The sequence below is a fragment of the Petromyzon marinus genome, chromosome 53 (genome assembly GCF_048934315.1).
Source record: "Petromyzon marinus isolate PM22_M1 ecotype Great Lakes invasive population chromosome 53, UKy_Petmar_22M1.pri1.0, whole genome shotgun sequence".
In the NCBI taxonomy this organism is placed as follows: Eukaryota; Metazoa; Chordata; class Hyperoartia; order Petromyzontiformes; family Petromyzontidae; genus Petromyzon; species Petromyzon marinus.
Genome location: NC_133719.1, coordinates 6,616,528 through 6,637,472, shown reverse-complemented (window position 1 = coordinate 6,637,472; position 20,945 = coordinate 6,616,528). Strand labels below are relative to the sequence as shown.

General features: G+C 47.9%; 1 long non-coding RNA gene across 1 annotated transcript; it reads left to right on the top strand.

The window, feature by feature from the left end:
* The first annotated feature begins 12,412 nt into the window (after positions 1-12,412).
* On the top strand, positions 12,413-18,709 carry LOC116953971 (uncharacterized). Its single transcript, XR_004404671.2, has 3 exons — positions 12,413-12,958; positions 16,460-16,518; positions 17,636-18,709. It is a non-coding gene; the product is annotated as an uncharacterized LOC116953971 (long non-coding RNA).
* Positions 18,710-20,945: the final 2,236 nt, after the last annotated feature.

Genomic DNA, 20,945 nt, shown 5'->3' with positions numbered 1-20,945 from the left:
CGTGACTTCAAGGATCCATACTCTTTGGTTCTATTCGGTAAAGTCACATCCTCCCCCGCGTCATAGAGCGTTCGAGTGGTATCCGGTGTGGAACTGATACCATCACACCCTCGTGACTTTACCGAATCGAACCAAAGATTATCAAATGAGTAACTCTTACGGTATGTAAACACTGCCACCAGGGAGACAAAGGTGACCAGGCTTGGTTCTGGCTACCCACCCCCTCGTGTGCCGACCTTCATGGGTGTTCTCGAACAATACGTGACCCAATGTGTGTTAAGGCTTTACGAGGGATATTTGTCTTATTGATGGTTGTGTTGCGGGTGGCTAACAGGGCTCGAACCCAGCGACTGAACGTCGCCAGCTCAGTGTTAGACCTCTGTTCCACCTGGCAACTTTCTTAATTGCACCTTTTCTTCCTTTTTGCTACCATCTGATGCAGTAAATTGCATATTGGCGTTAGAGTCGTCTACGCATGCGTCTGCAGGTGGCCGCGAGCGTTACCGTGATGCACGCTGCGTTGCTTTCACGCAAAATAGCTTTGCGAACGTCTGAACGATTGTTGAAACGATCAAATAGTCATCATTTGGCACCCAATTTTAGAGTCTGGCTTGGCTGTGACTGCTTTAGAGATTTTTTTTTCAAATAGTCTCCCCCCCCCCACTTCTCCCCCTCTCCCTCCTCGTGCTCACGTATATGAGGAGTGTTGGGGAGCGTTATCGCAACGCATTCTAATTCCGAGTGCCTGGGTTGGATTGGCCAGCAATCCGTGGGGGGTATCCGAGCCTCGATTCGAACTCAGCCCTATATCAGAACCTGGTGCAGTGTATATGAACATCAGCACGAGTGAGAGACACGTGGCTGGGTATAGTAACGCACCTATCCAGGGCATTTGAGCCTTTATCGGTGCTTTTATGACAGTTTCGTGCTCCTGGGAGATGGAGCGACAAAATGAGCTCACGTGCAGCTGCTTTGCGGATTGTTACATCGCAGGATTGTGAGAGATGGCAACGAATTAGGGAGGACTTCATCCAGCAGTAGATTGACCACGGATGATAATGTACACGGTGCCACTTTAGTGGTAGCAGTGGTTGTCTTTTGGAACGATTGGTACCCACCATGGGAATGTGGAATTTCACCTCACGTTCAGAAACCTGGCGCAGTCGTGGGTAGCTGAAACCTTTAATTGATCACAAAGCTTTCCATGATTGTTATAATTTGCGCAACTTTTGTTTTCACTGATTTGTGACTGTGTTGTTATGGATGGCAATGGGACAGAGCAAATCCCTTGCAATATCTCGTAACAGCAGTTTAATGACAACGCCTTATCCCGTCCTGGGTCTATCGCATCCGGAGCAACGATTAACAACGACCCTGAATTCTGTTCAATGAAATTACCCCGACAGGCAAAGGGCCCGGTTCAAGCTTCCGTCCGTGATGTCTTTTTTCGCCCCACCATCTTCGCGTTATGTCACAGATCAACCCATGAGCAGTGAATGCGGAAGGAGTGAGAGAACGAGCCTGTTAATTATTCTGGCCTCGGTGGACCCCTCAAAGTGGTTAGAAATTGCGAGCAGGGGGCCATGAATTGTCCTGTTTGCTATCGCTGTGGCTCCGGGCTGTGGAGATCCCAGGCACGTGTTGACAATGATGGCGAACAACTCTTTGACTTTTTAAAGCTATTAACATACATTTGTTATCACGTTCTTTGTCCATTAAAAACGATAGTCCCATGTTAATGTTGTATTTGGGGGGGGGGGGGGCAGGGGTTCGATTTGTCCCTCAAGAATCGCGCGTGAATATCATAAATTGTTAATTTTTATCTTAATTGTAAACAACTGAAAATAAATTCGTAAAGGTGTCTAGCTTGGAGGTGGGGGGTCGTTTCCCCCGTGCCCTCCCGCAAACTCCGCCCATGGTGAAACATCAGGGCTGCCTGCAACGTATGAGAGATATGTTAAGTTTTGTTCTAAATGTTTTTTTTTTTAATCAAATAATGTCACATACATTTAGTTTAACGATATTTTGTTGCCCGGAGAAGCCTTAAACAGGCCCCCATAGCTGAGATGTCAGTCCTCTTGGCAACGGCATCTGCCAATTCAGGAGCGTTTGTTTAACGACAGACTCCACTAAGATCTCAAAAGTCAAAAACCGGCCCTGAGTGTCCCCGCTAAAAAACAATTCTGCAGGATAATATTGGTGTGGGAAGTCAATAGGCCCATTTAATTAATTAATGCATTTGTGCAGACTGAGAATAGAGTTTTGCTTTTACCAATAATGCTCCACAACAATGCATGATGTTTATATATATATTTTTAAAGAAAATCTTTAATGAGCTACCGACAATTATATTCAGAGAGGTCCTCCGTGGAATGTTTGCATCGCGCCTAGTGCCGCTGTTTGCGCGTACACCTCGTGCACTGGCAAGCAGGGCTTCTTGTTTATGAGAACCATGAAATAACGCAGGGAGAAAAGGTGCAATTAAGAAAAAATGCCATGTGCATTTTTATAAAAGCCTATTACATTTCACAAAGGACGCATCCAAGCAAACACTTTAATTACGTTTCCCCCAAAGTCTTAGAATTTTCACGCACTTTTTAATTTGCCTTTGTTTTTAATTCGCTTGCGCGTCACCGGCTAATTAGACTCACACAAATAAAACCTTAAAGGTGCCCAGCAAGATGTTCCCATCGCTAAAGTAGAGCAGCTGGAAGACAATCACCGAACATCGCAGCACTATAACTACCGCAGCAATGCTACGGCGCCATCTGCTTCGCAGTCGCCAGAGTCGAACATTACCCGTAAATTACTTGGCTGGAATTATACAGAGCAAATATCGCCCCTTTTACCGGCAGACTAGTGCCGCGGGGTAACTGTCGCTAGTGAGAATATATTCTCGCCTCTTGAGTTCTCAGCTGGTTCAACAAAATTAACTTGAACTTGAACCGCCAGCTCTGAGGGTCGTGGGCGAAGTGTTCTACTGGCTAAGCCCTCCCAGCCGATCTGTACACGAACATACCTCTTGTGAATCCACTGCTGGATGAAGACCTCCCCGTGCACTTCCTGTTATCCCATGTGGTGTGGGTGAGTGGCACTAAGTTGTTTTATTTCCAGAATTTCCTTATTTTATCCGAGTGGTAAAGTGCAACACGAGATCATTCATTTTCTGCCACTTCCGGGTCATTCCATTTACTCGTGCAAAAGTCTGCAGGTTGAATTATCTGACACTTGCAGCGCCGCTCCTCTGATCCACACAGAGGCTCGGATAACAGCAATAATATTGACGTGGGCCCAGGCCATGATTGACCTGGCTTGGGCCCAAAGGGAAGGGAATAAAGTGCAAGTTGGGGTTCTGGAAAGATCTGGAAAGAGGGTGGAGCTGAGGGGTATGGGAATGGAGACAGGGGATGGGGTAGGAGATGGTGCTGGAAGGAAAGGCGGGGTTCAGGACAATTTGGGGTTGAGGAAAAGGTGGGGTTAAGGACAATTTGGGGTTGAGGTAAAGGTGGGGTTGAGGTAAAGGTGGTGTTGAGGTAAATGTGGGGTTGAGGTAAAGGTGGTGTTGAGGTAAAAGTTGGGTTGAGGTAAAAGTTGGGTTAAGGAAAATTTGGGGTTGAGGTAAAGGTGGGGTTGAGGTAAACGTTGGGTTGAGGTAAAGGTGGGGTTGAGGTAAAGGTGGGGTTGAGGTAAAAGTTGGGTTGAGATAAATGTGGGGTTGAGGTAAAGGTGGGGTTGAGGTAAAAGTGGGGTTGAGGTAAAGGTGGGGCTGAGGTAAAGGTGGTGTTGAGGTAAATGTGGGGTTGAGGTAAAGGTGGTGTTGAGGTAAAAGTTGGGTTGAGGTAAAAGTTGGGTTAAGGAAAATTTGGGGTTGAGGTAAAGGTGGGGTTGAGGTAAAAGTTTGGTTGAGGTAAAGGTGGTGTTGAGGTAAATGTGTGGTTTAGGTAAAGATGGTGTTGAGGACAAGGTGGGGTTGAGGTAAAAGTGGGGTTGAGGTAAAGGTGGGGTTGAGGTAAAAGTGGGGTTGAGGTAAAAGTGGGGTTGAGGTAAAGGTGGGGTTGAGGTAAAGGTGGGGTTGAGGTCAAAGTTGGGTTGAGGTAAAGGTGGGGTTGAAGTAAAGGTGGGGTTGAGGTAAAAGTGGGGTTGAGGTAAAAGTTTGGTTGAGGTAAAGGTGGGGTTGAGGTAAAGGTGGGGTTGAGGTAAAGGTGAGGTTGAGGTAAAGGTGGGGTTAAGGTAAAGATGGGGTTGAGGTAAAGATGCGGTTGAGGTAAAGGTGGGGTTGAGGTAAAGGTAGGGTTGAGGTAAAGGTGGGGTTGCGGACACGGTGGGGTTGAGGTAAAAGTGGGGTTGAGGTAAAGGTGGGGTTGAGGTAAAGGTGGGGTTGAGGTAAAGGTGGGGTTGAGATAAAGGTGGGGTTGAGGTAAAGGTGGGGTTGAGGTAAAGGTGGGGTTGAGGTAAAGGTGGGGTTGAGGTAAAGGTGGGGTTGCGGACACGGTGGGGTTGAGGTAAAGGGATAAAACAAGGAGTGGAAAGAGGGTTGTGGTGGAGACCCCGTGAGGGTAGAGATAGTGGGCTTACCTGTGGAGTCGTAGTCAGTTTTGGTTACCCATTCTCTGTGCTCGCCGAAAAGGCCGTACAATTTCTGTTATCCAGTAGCACAATTTACCCTCAAGTAAAAGTTTCTGCCTGGTCTGGATTTTTTTATGATTTCGCATGGTGGTGATTGCATCTCAATGTGGAGTCCCACACAGGGGACCACGCGTGGGGCATTTGAGATACATCAGGAGCTGGATATAAGCACACCCCTTGGGAGTAAGGCCAGGTGTGTTTATATAAAGAAATGTGATTGTATCAGAAGTTGCCTTTTCCCTTCCACCGTCAGAGTAGTCTTTGAAAAAGATCTGTATAGCTCATTGGATTCCTCCAGTATAAATACAGATTCTGATTCTAAGAATGTGTTGCGCTTATATTGGGACAGTGCTTATATCCAGATTCTATTGCAACAGGATTTTGCACAGATCGATTCGGGGGTGTGGAAAATGGGAATGTGATATATAGGTATATATTGTTGTCGTTTTGCAGCCTTTGTCCAAGCTTGCATTTTGTTCTTGACAAATGTGCAGGGATGCATGTGCTCGCGGAATTTGTAATGCCATACTTTTATATTTATGCTTATATTCATGAGTGACTTGCTTACCTTATTTCTGTCTTACTCACGTATCCTATACTGAATTTGTGTTGATGTAACTTCATAATAAAGGTTTGTTTGGGTTAGATCCACGTGAATATAAACGTGCCCTTAAACCCACCACCACCCGACACAGCCAATAAGTAAGGTTTGTCACTGAAACAAAACATGCCAAATCGTGACGAGTATAACACACCGGTGTGTTGGAGAGTAAAGCCACAACATTTACAATTTGTAACAACATTTACAATTCCACTAGGATAAATAAAGAGTCTGATATATGGAAGAGGAGTTTCGCTATCTATAAAAAGTCATGTCAGTAAAGTGCATTTTTAACTATTTCAAACTAAACGATGACACATTTTTTTTATTTTACCAGATAAGGCTCACTGAGCTATATAGCTATTTTTTTTAAAAGCGACCTGGCCACAAATAATAGCTCAACAAAGTGGGAATTTATAGCAGCCAAAATAATCTGAACGCATGTGTCTCAATGTGGAGGCGGAAAACCAGAGGGCCCGGAGAAAAATCCACGCAACCAAATAACAGCAGCATGCGTCAGGGTTGGGATCGAACCCACGACATTCTGCATACCAGGCGAGGTAGTTAACATCTCCTAGCCACCGTGGCACCAAGCCAATATTTCCCTACTTAAATCAGCAACGAATGGGACTAGTCTCCATTGGTGACCTTGACCCAAGGGTGGAATGTCCACATTCCTATGGTGGAGTGGAGTTTAGCTTATCGACAGCGCAAATACTGCTGACTCTTCACAAAGCGGTTGCTCATGCTATCAACTCTGGAGGGATGATGGGCTGTCAACTGACCCCAGACCGCGATGTGAACTCCAAAACTCCAGCCTCGTAAACCTTCCAAAACCGCAGTGCTGCAATAAAGTGGATATTGACACATTGCGATAAGCATCATCATAATACCATGGCGTATACTTCATTGCATTTGATATACATCACAATATCCTAAGCATTGTATAAAACCTACTCAATATCAATATCGTTGCACAGCGGCAATGGGAATCTTGTACACATGTGCACGCGCGCGCACACACACACACAATGTCAGGGCATGTGCCATATCATCTCGTGGTTAAATCACTATGGGCTGCGGGACAAACCATCGCCATTTGTCGCAAGGCTCAATTTATTTTCACGACGCAATTTCTCTGCTCCGCTGAGCTTCAGCGCCGACAGTTTTGCCTTGTGAGCAATCCAGCTCGGCTGTCTCTCCAAAATGACAAGATCGCATATCGTCGGCACCAAAACAATTCTTGTGCAACCCCCCCCCCCCCAAAACCTCAGCGGCGTGTTCTTCCCACTGCCAGGAGCAGGGAGGTGAAACAGGGAACCGGGCACTTTGTCCTGCGGAGTCGGCGGTTGAATTTTTGACTAATTTATTTTTTTATATTACAACGGAGGTTGGGGGGCGGTTGCTCGATTATCAGTGCGCTGCGCTCCACAACTGGTCGTCTGGGTTGGATTCCTGGTCACGGGCGGACGGAATTCTGGCTTCGGGCTTTAGGGCGTTGCTTGCCGTTGTTGCTCGAAAGCGTTTCTTCTTCTCTGTTCATTGCACCTCCCAGGACAAGCGAGTGCTCGCTTGGTTTGCTCGTCACTGGCGCCGAGATGCCTGTGAGTCGAACCCGCTGCGGACGACGGATAATTCACAGGCGCATATCCCCCCCCCCCCGCAGAGGCTCTTACGCGCGTGTCGAGTGCCCAGATTGAGATTGAAACGGCCCAAAGGAAAGAGGTCATTCTCATATCGTGGCCTGCTTTGGGGGGCATTGGAGAGTGGGCGGGTGGAGAGGGTGAGGGTCGGCTGTTGGAGGCACGCGTGCCCCACGTCGCGTGCGGTTTATTCGGTGGCACCGCGTTGGCAGTGGTGCGCAAGCAACAGGCAGCTCGACACGTGCGTCGACTACGCATTCGGAATCGTAAAAAATAAAAATAAAAATGATGCCCCCCCACAAGGCCACGCGGGAGGGCGCATGGCGCAGTTTGGCGCCAGTTATCGTAGTTGTGCGGTGGTGTCGCTACGGTTCTCTGTCGTGAGTACGATGCTTAAAAATAAAAAAAACGGCGCTTACGCCTCTCCAAATCAAATGAACGCTGAGCGGCTCCCGCGTTCCGAGATTCAGCGGGGAACGGGACCCCACCCCGCAGCTTGCAGATGTCTCAGAAGGGGAGAGGGTGAATAGGGAATAAATATATAACGGGCTACGGTTTTGGGGAATATTCCTACTTCATTAATGTGTCGTGAAGAATGGCGATGGTCCGAAACGTGGAATATTACAACTTCGTTTGGCTTTTGAATGCCGCACGCACGAATGTGTATCCTGCGATACATATGTAACGACTCGACGACAAGTTATATGAAGAGCCACTTTGATTTGAAGACTTCCACAATCAGGGACCCCAGGCTTCGTGACTGACCTCCAGCTTGTATCTTCCTCCGAACGTCCCCACTCCCTCAGCCCCTTTTTCTCGAACCTTCTCGTCCTAGTCTTTACCTCTAGCCAATCCCCGTCCTTACCCGTTAACGGATCCTTTTTGTTTTCCCGTTCAACCCCCTGATTCTCCAATCCCCTTTAAAAGTCTGCACTCTCGACCAATCAGCGTGGAGGCCTCTTTCCTCCAATCGGAGACCCCCACACGCAAGCGTACGCGTTTGAGTTACCCCCCGCCATGCGTACGTACTGAATGGATGGCCTCATATCCGACGAGTGAAACGGTAACGCAACTCCGTCTATTCCCCCCCCCTCCCCCACCAAACTTTAGCATCGCAAACGTACGGGTGAATGCGTGATAGTACTTAGCTGTGCGAGCCTCCCGTGGTGTAAATGGTTGGCACACTGGAACTTGCAATCCAGAGGCGTCATGTTCGATGCCGTCTCCTGTCGCAGCAGTTGAAACGACGGTGCAGGTTCTTTGCTGTTGTTTTCACTCACCCACCTCCCCCCCCAAGCAGTATACATGGGGTGCACCTTAGTGCAGTGGGGTAAAGGGGCCGTCCATAAATGACGTCACGCGATTTTGGACGATTTTTTACCCCCCCCCCCCCATCGTCACACGGCGTCACAAAAAAGTCAGACCCCCCCCCTCAAATATGACGTCACAAAGCTCTGCCCCCCCTCCTTCCAAATAATATAAAACATGCTTCAAATCGCTTTAAACTATTGTCATTGTAGTGCGTATTTAATGTGGCCCTGCACTCTGATGATGTTGTAGGAGAAAACATTTATCAAAAAATTGTATTTAATTAAATAGAACGTGTTGTCTATATTTATTTAAAGTTGCGCATTTTGATGCGACGTCACATTTCTCAAACCGCATCGTCACAAACATCGTCACACATGTCTGAACCCCCCCTCCCCGAGGCGCGTGACGTCATTTATGGACGGCCCCAAATTTGTGGATACTCCTCCCACTTCTTCCCAAGACGGCCGGCCGTCATGGGAAGAGTAGGCCAAGCAGACTTCTCGTGGGGGCCCTTCCGCTGGCAGTGGCTCGAGCAAGCACATGCGGGAGTGGTGGGGGAGTGGACAAACGTAGATTTATTGCACCTCTCACGTGGGGGGTAACGAGTGGGGTAACCCCCCTCTCTCATCTCAGCCTAGTAACACAAAGAGGCAGTGGGTGCCGTTTTGCAAAAAAAAAAAATAGGAAAATCTTTCTCTTGGGCACAACTTGTTTTTGTTTATCTTTTAATTGCCTTCGAGGTAGCTTTTATCTTCACCTCTCGCCCATGCGTGCACTTAGTGTGGAATACCGAGGCAGTGTTGCATTTCGTTCAGGGGCAGCGACGCATATATTGTATACAAAATCGTGCACAAGGTATATTTTACCGAGATAAACACAACATCGTTTGTTATCTGTAACATAATAATCCTATGGCCCACCCTCTGTTGAGCTGCTCATGAGAGTCAGGGTAAACAGGTAAAGGCGCAGACCCTGCAGTTACTCGCTCATGCCCCTACTGGCCGAAGGGCCTCCAATGAGAATGAGCTCTACAGAGGGTTCTCTCAGGGGGTATTTGGTAGGGCTGAGCGATAAATCGATTTCAAATCGAAATCGCAATTTGAAACAATGCGATCAGCAAATCGCAAAGGCTGCGATTTTTTTGCGATTTGAAAAAAGTCCTATTCCTTTCTTATTGGAATTTGTATTATTTTGTATTATTATAACTTTATTTATTTAACTTAACAATTGTTCTGTTGTTGATTGTTCTATTTCAATTAAAACATTTTAATAAAGGAATGTTGGAAGCAATTATTATCCTTTAAGTTCTAATCCTTGCATTATAATATATAGAGCAGTTCATATTTTGATGGTATCACGTGGTAATGCTCCATCACATGTTTTAAGTGAATATTGAACTAAAGCTTGACTTTAAAAAAATGTAATCGCAAATCAAATCGCAATCGCAATATCTGTCAGAGAAATCGCAATTAGACATTTCCCCCAAATCGTTTAGCCCTGGTATTTGGCCAACTCAGATAAAGCATATTGGAAGGTGTGGCAGTCCCCACACTTTACGTGACCCACTTTACGTACGTTGAACTTCTTTCGCACCGTACGTAGCCAACCGCGCTAATCGAACGTGCGGGGGAAGGACAACAACACTAAACATTGAACCGTGCCTGTTGCTGGATGGATTTGAGACGTTTGCATAATCGTTTCAGCTGCCACGTGGGAATATGGGATAAAACAGGCGACCCTTAGATTGCAGGTTCCCTTGTGTTGGTCGCGATGATAATAATAACAATAATATATACTCGGTTTTCTGTCGCGCAATGAATGACATGATGCCTATTCTGAAGGTGTGTTTTTTTTTTGGAAGGGTTGGAATGATGGCAATTTGTACACCTAGAAATATCTGAAATCCGTAGTGTAGGGTTTCGGAGGAATAATCGGCGAGGGTAGGGGGTGGGCGACACATTTTGGCGAGGGAAACAGAGTGTGCAGAGAAGGCGTGTGATTGTCTCGTGCAGAAGCGAAATGGATATGCAGGGACATTCATTCACATTTTCAGTTCAACACGTAGGCTTTCGCGACCAATGTTATTCGTAATAAAGGTTCACATTTTACATACGGTATTTTATACAGTGCATGGAATCCTCCACTTACGAACGAGTTGGGTTACAGGGGTCTGTTCGTGCGTCGATTTGTTCGAAAGTCCAACTTTACTCCTGTCGATTCCGAACATGCCGTAAAGCATGTATACTAAACACGGGGAATGGCTTTACAAGTTGTATAGTCCCCTTTAGATGTAGATGCCACTGTTTTTTCACGTTCTGCAGATGTAGATGCAACTGGTTCTTCACGTTCTGCAGATGTAGATGCCACTTGTTCTTCATGTTCTGCAGATGTAGATGCCACTAGTTCTTCATGTTCTGCAGATGAAGATGCCACTGCTTCTTCACGTTCTGCAGATGTAGATGCCACTGGCTCTTCACGTTCTGCAGATGTTGATGCCACTGGTTCTTCATATTCTGGATGTAGATGCCACCACCGCCATCTATTGCACGGCGGTTGAACTTACGACTCTCGGTCCGGACAGGCAACTGGGCATATGGACACGTTTGTTCATATCTCTGAAAGTTCGTAAGTCGAATGTTCGTAAGGAGAGGAGTCTCTCTATGTATGTCGAACTCCTTTTCGCACCGTAGGTGGCCAGCACCACGGCCCGGCCGCCTTTGTCTCCCCAGTGGCGATGATTTTACACACCGCACCAGGTACTCATTTAAGTCGACCTAGGAGATGCCCAGAACCGGTTCAGATAATCGTCACTGGTGTTGGCCGTGAGCGGGAATGGAACTCAGGTAGCCGGGTTTGTAGCGCAGCGCGCTAACCACTACTCCCCATACATACACACAGGTGGACACAAAGACAAACAAAGACAAAGATCCCTCGTATAGCCTTAACAGATTGTTGGGGCAAGTGCTGTTAACGAGCACATATGAAGGCCAGAACGGCTCACGAGGGGGTCGGTGGCCAGCACCACGCCCGGCCGCCTTTGTCTCCCGAGTTGCGATGTTTTTACGCACCGCCCCAGGTATTAATTTGAGTCTGAGTCGACCTAGGGGAGGCCCAGGACCGGTTCAGATAATCGTCACTGATGTTGGCCGTGAGCGGGAATGGAACTCGGGTTGCCGGGTTCGTAGCGCAGCACGCTAATCGCTACACCACCGCTCCCAGGTAGACACACACACACCGCTACACCACCGCTCCCAGGTAGACACACACACACCGCTACACCACCACTCCCAGGTAGACACACACACACCGCTACACCACCGCTCCCAGGTAGACACACACACACGGCTACACCACCACTCCCAGGTAGACACACACACACCGCTACACCACCGCTCCCAGGTAGACACACACACCGCTACACCACCACTCCCAGGTAGACACACACACACCGCTACACCACCGCTCCCAGGTAGACACACACACCGCTACACCACCACTCCCAGGTAGACACACACACACCGCTACACCACTCCCAGGTAGACACACACACCGCTACACCACCACTCCCAGGTAGACACACACACCGCTACACCACCACTCCCAGGTAGACACACACACCGCTACACCACCACTCCCAGGTAGACACACACCCCGCTACACCACCGCTCCCAGGTAGACACACACACACCGCTACACCACCGCTCCCAGGTAGACGCACACACACCGCTACACCACCGCTCCTAGGTAGACACACACACCGCTACACCACCGCTCCCAGGTAGACACACACCGCTGCACCACCGCTCCCAGGTAGACACACACACACCGCTACACCACCGCTCCCAGGTAGACACACACACACGGCTACACCACCACTCCCAGGTAGACACAAACACCGCTACACCACCGCTCCCAGGTAGACACACACACCGCTACACCACCACTCCCAGGTAGACACACACACACCGCTACACCACTCCCAGGTAGACACACACACCGCTACACCACCACTCCCAGGTAGACACACACACCGCTACACCACCGCTCCCAGGTAGACACACACACCGCTACACCACCGCTCCCAGGTAGACACACACACACCGCTACACCACCGCTCCCAGGTAGACACACACACACCGCTACACCACCGCTCCCAGGTCGACACACACACCGCTACACCACCGCTCCCAGGTAGACACACACACCGCCACACCACCGCTCCTAGGTAGACACACACACCGCTACACCACCGCTCCCAGGTAGACACACACCGCTACACCACCGCTCCCAGGTAGACACACACACACCGCTACACCACCCACAGCTGACTTGCATTCATGATGCCGCGTGAGCTGTGCGAGTGCTGCCGCCCGTGCTGCTTGCTATTGTAGTCACGCGTGTGGCGTATCTTGGGCCCCCCGCTGCAAAGCTCGCGAGATTAAGGTCGGCCGAATGTTTCTGGCGGCCTTAATTAACCCGCTTCAGGCTGAGCCATAGCAGAGAGCAGCCCGTCCCTTATCTACACGGGAAGCCACCCGGCATTCCATTCAACGGCAGCTCTCGGGGCATAGCGACAAATGCAATGCATTTATAATACATTGTTTGTTTTGCAAATGATCTAGTCGGGAGGCACAGTGGAGTTGTGAGCTTGCGACTCACAGTCATAATGGCACAGGTGCATCTCAGCAGTGGCTTACTCGGAACGTCTTGACTGGAGAAAGCTCCAGGGAGCATTTTGCTCCGACTCTTCAAACTCAAAGTGGACGCCGTGGAAGAGGTGAGAGTTAATCCATCCATTACCGCACCGCGCACGACCTGCCAATAGACCTGCTGTAGTGTACACCGTCTCCTTTTTCCAGCTGCCACCGAGACTCTCATTTATTCCGACCATCAAATCTGGCCTTGACTTCTCTACGGCCTCACCAAACCCCACGCTTAAAAAGCCACACGAACCAAAATGCCGCTGCCAGACTCCCCACCTGCGACTGTAAATGAGACGACGCCATCCCGATACTCGAATATCTCCAATGGCTCCTACTCCAATCCTTTATAAATTTCAAGATTGCACTCACCATCTTCAAGATGCTCCGTGGACTGTTCCCTGCCTCCCTCCCCACTCTCCCCTCTCATATCACTCCACTCCCCTCCACGCTCTCTCCTACCTCTCATCTCACTCCACTCCCCTCCACGCTCTCTCCTACCTCTCCCCTCTCATCTCACTCCACTCCCCTCCACGCACTCTCATGCCTCTCCCCTCTCATCTCACTCCACTCTCCTCCACACATTCGCTTGCCTCTCCCCTCTCATCTCACTCCACTCCCCTCCACGCACTCTCCTACCTCCCCCCTTTCATCTCACTGTATTCCCCTCCACACTCTCTTGCCTCTCCACTCTTATCTCACTCTACTCTCCACGCTCTCACCTACCTCTCCCCTCAATGCACTCTCTCATGCCTCTCCTCTGTCATATCACTCCACTGGCCGTCACACTATTCTACCTCTCCCCTGTCATCTCGCCATCCTGCCCTCGACACACTCTCCACTCTAGCTACCAAGGATTTTTGTTGAATCCCACAAACACCATTCGCTCATCTGGAGGTCGCCCGTCCTCTTCTGCTGCCCTTCTTGTCTGGAACTCCCTTCCTTCAGCCATCCGTGCTGTCAACTGCCTATCACCTGTCAAAGTCTAAGTTCGAAACCATCCTTTATTTGTCTGCCTATGACTGACTGCTGCCTCTCTCTCTGTCTGGCAGGTACAATGACGCATCCTTTTCTCCAATGTACAGCATCTTCAGATACGGTTGCATTTAGACGCGATATAAAAATACATTTGTATCCCATGCTGATCACAGCAGTGGTAGAACTTCCACTTATTCTGACAAGCGCGGAGAGATGTAATTAGCACAGCTTCAATATTATCGATGTGTGTTTGTGCAAACATCACTGTACCGTGATATAGCTACTTCTACAGTAATTCACGAGTGACAGTGAAGGCAGATTTTTATTTATTTATTAATGAATTGCAGGTTAAAACTTATAATTTGCCTATGATTACAATGATTAATTTGTGACTGATTTACTGCTTTTCCAATAACACTGATTACGAATCTCACCGATGTGCTCTCGGGTTCTACCGCGTGTTGCTGGGCACAATATCCCACTGTTCCCATATTCAACACGACACGTACATACGTACGTGTCGTGTTGAATAACAACAACTTCTTTCTCACCGAAACTAAGCCAACCGTACTAATCAGAGGTGCGGGGGGGAAGAGCAACACACACTAAATATAAAAAAATCAGTTCTAAAGAAATTAGTTTTCTAGACTTAAATGTGCACAGCTCCAGTGGCTTCTTAATATCGGAAGGAAGAGCGTTCCAGACGGGCGCAGAAGCGCGTCTCAAAGCACGCGATGAGGTCACCATCTTACTTCGATGGCTGCAGCCAAAAGCCGCCGCTGCGAGGTTCATGCTCCTTGAAGAGACCAGCGAGATATTGCGGTTCATTAGTGGCAAGCGCTTTGCGTGTAATGGGTGCGACCTCATCACCGGAATGAGGTGCCGTTGCACGCGGTGACATTATCCTGGGAAGGGACGGAATGCCGAGGCACCCCTACCCCACGTGAAGACGGCACACTGACTTCCCATTTACTACCGTCCACTGTTCTTATACAGTATACCTGACACGAGTCTTTACATCTCTTCATGTCCTTATCTTGTCTGTCTCATGTCCGAGCATGTCCCCTCTCATCCTCTTCATTGACAATCTTCTCTGTCTATTTCTGTCCCTCCTCCCTGTGCCCAATCCTGCTTTTGCTCCTTATCCACCCCATCCACTGGAATCAACTTCCCCTATACATTGAGTAGCACTGACCATAGCCTCGACACTGCCCATAGACTCAACACTGAGACCTATAGAATCAACACTGCCCAAAGATTCAACACTAAGACCCATAAATTCAACGCTGAGGCCCATAGACTCAACACTGCCCGTAGGCTCAACACTGCCCATAGACTCAACATTGCCCAAAAACTCAACATTACCCATCGGCTCAACACTGCCCATAGACTCAACACTTCACCTGTATGTTGAGACCCCCCCTCCCCCCTCGACCTTCTATTCCTCTGTTAAAGCTCCACTTCTTCTCTATCGCCCATTCCCATCCTCTTCCACGCTATTGTCCCTCTACTCCTTCCTATCTCTCCCCTACCCTTTCGTGATCCCTAAGTAACTCTCTATCGATGTCCCTTATTCCTCAACCCTTGCATGCCCCTGCCATCTAAATCATTTCATTCTGTCACCGTTTTTCAAACTATGTCAAGCGCCTTGGGTGAAGGCGTTTCACGAATATATAAAATATTAGATTAGATTTACGGCAGAGGCAACATGGGGAAGAGTGCCGCAACTGCTCCCAAGAACAGGACAATGCGGGCTTCTATTACGGAGGAATTACACGTCCGTGCCAAAGCCCCTCCACCGGGATGTATAGAAGTATCTATGGGACATCCCGAGTCGGTGATGGATCAACCAGTCCAACTTGAGCTGCTCCACTCCAACCATGTGCTTCCGAGAGAAGGATACCAGCCTCCACCTTGTTCCCCGAGGCCAGAGAGTGAGAATCGTTCTCTAATGATGAGGCCCTTGGGTGAGCCATCGGCAGAAAGAATAGCGTCCGTACGCATGGGTCCCAGCCTTGCCAGATGCCAGATCAGGTTCTCCAGATCAGAATCTCAAGTGACTGCCACCAACGGACATTGCCGGAGATGGTGGCGTGCTGTGCCCTTGCTGTGCTGACCCACCCGTCTTGCCCGTGTATCGTTTGTTACCGATGTGACTCGGTCGTTAATTTTTGTAAGGGATTAACCCACGAGTTCAGTAGCGTAGATGGATGGTGTCAATATATAATGTTATTGTTAAACAACGAACGGGCCAAGTGCACATGCATGTAGTTGACTATAGTTAATGAAGAGAGTGGATGGGTGTTGTCCCACCTGAAGGCTATTGTGATAAGGGAAACGATAGGTGATCAGGGAAGTGATAGGCGACGTGAGAGAGAGAGAGTGTGGGTAATGTGCAATGTGCGGAAGGATGCGCGCCGTAAGAGAAATCGTCTTTTAAGGACGTGGGATGGCGGGACTGTAGGGGACTGGAGGAGAGCGCATGGTGGAAGCCATTTTGTTGCTGGTACAATGGCGGCCATTTTATGTGTGCGCTCTTGGGAAGGCCACGGCGTGGAGGGGACTGACTGAATCGTTATGCCCCCGTCTCATTTTTATAGATGGAAATAAACCTCGTGTTGGTCATTGGAATACAGATGCTTCTGGCGCCTTTATTCAGGTGTGGCATCGGGATACATTTGTACGGGTTTAACATATACATGTTGGGGAATATATTGAAATAATAATAGCTTTTAGGATTTTTTTTTTACAGCTGTAAGCATAGACTAAACTACATTTGCACCACTTTGCAGCTTTTTCGCATCAGTCGGAAATTCACATCAGTCACTCAGCCATTGGCAATCATATGTACGCATTAGATATCGGTGACATATTTCATTGTAAATCCTTTATTTATAGCCGGGTGAGAAACCATCTAGAGATGCGATGTTTCTCAGGGTGACATACAAATGCATATAAATGATATTTGTGAGGGCTTGAATAACTGACTGCATCAGTTTCCACTGACATTTCCCTTGCTGCCTGCTGTTCACCGCCTCCCTCTCTTTAAATACACAAACTCTCCTCCATTGCTTGTGATTGATTGCCAAGCCACCCTTTACTCGGACCTGTCAACATCTTGGCCAGCCAATGGAGGTGCTGTAAGAGTTGAGGTGGCCGGGTGGCTCGGAGGTCAGACAGCTGAGCTAGGACTAATGAGATTCCGAGTCCGTAAACCAGGTTTCAGTCGCCCGTGATTATTCTGGGTTCCCAAAAAATGGCTGCACTGCTCTGCGAGGATTCCGAATGCATGATTAGTCTCATGACGTTGCACTGATACCACAATTGGTACCAATGTTGGGGGGCGAGTACATAAGAAACAATAAATAGGCACCACTTTGTTGGAATTAAGGAGTGTTTGCCCTATGTATGTATGTTAAACTTCGTTCACACCGTAGGTAGCCGACCGTGGTTATCGGAGGGCCTATGCATCTAGGATGACCAAGGAACAAGTACTGTATCGTGATTGGAGTCTGCCACACGTGGTTCATGCTTGGTGGAGCCAGAAGATGCATTGTTGTTTTTACGCATGGTGTCAATATAATTTAAACTTCTTTAATATGTGATACGAGTGCTCACCATCTGTTATCTGTGCAATGTCTGTGAGTGTGATGAATATTTTGTTTTCTTTGGGTTGTTTGTGACTGGATTAAGACTACCAATTTAAATATTCGACAATTCCTTTTCACATCCATGGAGTCAAATAACAATGTTGTGTGCTATGGTTCTCTTCATAGGGAGAAAACGCTGGTGCCTTTCCATGACGGCTTTTATTTTATTGATGGCAGCGTGATCATTTTTTTTTAAATTACCCGCAAAGAAATTACTCAAATGGCTCAACATAACAATCCTTGCCCCACCCCTTACTGGCAGACTAATTGCCACGTGCTACTGGTTCACCTCGTGGCTTCGATGCTGGCTTACCTTGTGCTACACTGGGACAGCAGCCATGGGGGTGCCCCTTAATTTTTTTAAGTTGAGGCGTGATAGAAGTCAATAACAGCATACAACGCGCTCTGAGATGCCTTGACGCAAAGGGAGTTGCCAAAAAGTGTATTATCTTGGGCAGCATTAGCCCCTAACTGGGATTTATACCGTCATCTTTTTTCACTGATTGCAAGTCAAGCCCTCTCTGCCACAGCGGCACCTAAGCAACTGTCAGCTCCGTTTACCCATATATGAAAATGCTTAAAAATAAAATAGTCAGTCATCCTTGGCAACTGAGAGGATTGTTTTCAACTCGTGACAATCAAGAAAAAATTGTACCAACGCTCATCTATTACAGCTTCAACGGTGCTGTTTGTTGCTGGGCGCTTGGAGTTTTTGGGCCCTCTGGTCTGTGCTCAGAAACCGCGACTTAAAAAATATAACAATGCTGATAACACAACTGGCGTAAAATTGTGAAAGGGTGTTTTATTTAAACGTTAAGAGAATGCGAGTGATGAAGCGGTGGTTCAGTGGTTAACGCACTGCACTCTGAGCCTGGCGTCCTGAGTTAGATTTAGCAACGGCTAACATCAGTGGCACTGACCAGCGTCGTGAGGTCCAGTGAATACGAAACCACGGTCAACATGACATAGGGAAGCCATTATCCATCGGTCGATTGAGAATAGCCGTTTTCTTTTCTTTCTCTCAGACTCAATTTAAAAGGAAATGAGAATCCGGTTTATCTGAAATAACTGCAAAGATTTTGAATCCATGATCTCAGGGGGGTATGGGATTCGTATGCACATCGGCATAGCATTGTTTGCTTAAGCCTCCCGGGCTATACCTCCTAGATCATCAACATACGGTATTAATAAAATATGTTTGCTTTATCTTGCCTCTGCTTGAGATTGCTCGGCTTGTGATCGATTCAAAACAGCGAGTGATTTCGCATTTGACGTGAGAAACCGTTTGATTGTTAAATGGGAGTGGTTATTCCGAAATATGAACGCCTTCAAGATTGGACCACGTGGCTCAGCGGTTGAGTGAAAGGCTCGAAATCCGAATGTCGAGAGATTAATTCGTAGTTGGGGTGTGTGACCATCATACCACCAGGGGTGGATAAAACAAGTCACACTTCGTGGATAAGTCATGAGCGGTTGTGCTTTTTGGATAGACTCACCCCCGCCATAGGAATGTAGAATTTTCACCACTGTCTCAGGACTGTAGATAGGCGATAAACAACCCTCGATGATCACTTGAGCGGGGAACCACTTTGACTGTTGACTTGACTGCAAAATGCAAAATTATGAGAATTGGTTGAAAAATGTCAATGGAATATTTGCTCTGGCAGGTACGATACAAAGATCACAAATTTATATTTATAGTTTCAAGATAAATGTAAGTTGATAACTTTCCACAAAAATACGTGTGTGTGAAAACAAACTCACGCATGGGGAGCGGTGATTCAGTGGTTAGTGGTGAACTGTGCTATGAACACAGCCACGGATTTCATTTGCGGCGAGTTCTATCTGAACCAATCCCGAACACCCCCTCTTCACGAACCCGCAATGACCAGCGTGGTGAAGTATGGTCAAACAACCCCCATGACTGACGCGGTGTGTGGGGAGGTCTTCATCCAGCAGTGGATTAATTAGGGCTGTAAATGAATATAACTCATTGAGACAGAAAAGTAAACACATTTATAATCGGGTCAAAAATCACTCTTGCCTCCTCTGCAAATAAACAGAGAGGATGTTTCATATGTCAGTAGAACCAGTGGCGGAAATGCCACCCTCCTGTGTCATGAAGCAGTCTCCATAATCAGACTCACCTGTTGACCTCCCTCTAAGCGGTTCTCATTTTATGAAACCCAGAACGATGATTGTCCAATTAGACCTACCCTGACCAGGGGTCGAATTCACAGCCTAAAATTTTACAATCAAATGTTCTGCCTTGTAACCACCTGACCATATCTAAGCACATAGTTAAGCAAATGGGGCTAGGCATGGAAGGGAATAAGAAGGACGCTTGGTCTGGGTCAGGTGATACAGTACTAATGGGATGTTGGTTCACTTGATGCATCCAATCTTTGTTTTGTGCCATACGTCTGAGACTGGTGCTCTGTGCTGCCCATGATTGTGTTTGTCCATTCTATCAGCTATTAGTAATTCAGATGCATTGAGCCTTGCCTACATCTGTCAAGAAGCCTATCGCCAGACATGCATCACTGCTGGGCGCGCGGTCCACTCTGAAGGGAACAACGGTAATGACCACCGTTATTTATTTACCTTAACTGGCTTTTGGAGGCTTATTTATTTGGCTTGGCTTGGGAGTCCAGCCTTTTGGGTTTGAGCTGACTCGCATACTCGAAGAGTGCAAGTTCAAATCCTCACTAGGATCGACTCGACACTAAGACAGATTGAGTACCACTTCTGTGGGATGTCCCCAGCGGTATTCCCGTCTTGAGAGACTGATACGTGTATCTGTTAAAGGGAAAGGGCAGCCCTGCGATTTCATTCTAATGCCACCGCTGACAGAAGGGCCTCCATTTGAGAGAGCTATAAACTAAACGACTGCGCTATTTTTTTTTATTTTACCAGGTAAGGCCCACTGAGCTATATAGCTCTTTTTCAGAAGCGACCTGGCCCAAAAGTGCCTTCTCATGTGGAAATGGATATCAGCAGCCAGATACTCTAAACGCGTGATGTGGATTCTAAATGCAGAGGGAAATACTGGAGAACCTGGGGGAAAACCCATGCGGCCACGGGAGGAACATTCAGACTTCAAATATACAAGTCTCAGGATTGGGATCAAAACCCGCGATCTCCTGGAAAACTAGGCGAGTTAGTTAACATCTCGCCACCAGCTATATATAGAGCTCTCTCTAAAGTTGGTCTGATGCTGTTCTTCCACCCTAGCCATACATTTTGGGTGAGCCGGTGGTATTACCCGTGCTTCAACCCAGCACACGTGACCTTGCTGATCGACCCATTATTAAGGCGAGGGTGGAGTTGTGGTGGTGGTGGTGGTCGGGGTTGTGGCGGCGTCGGATTTAAGAAACTTGCGCCCTTGTTTGAATTACCTTGCCGAGAGATCAAAGCGGCGACCTCTGGATTGCAA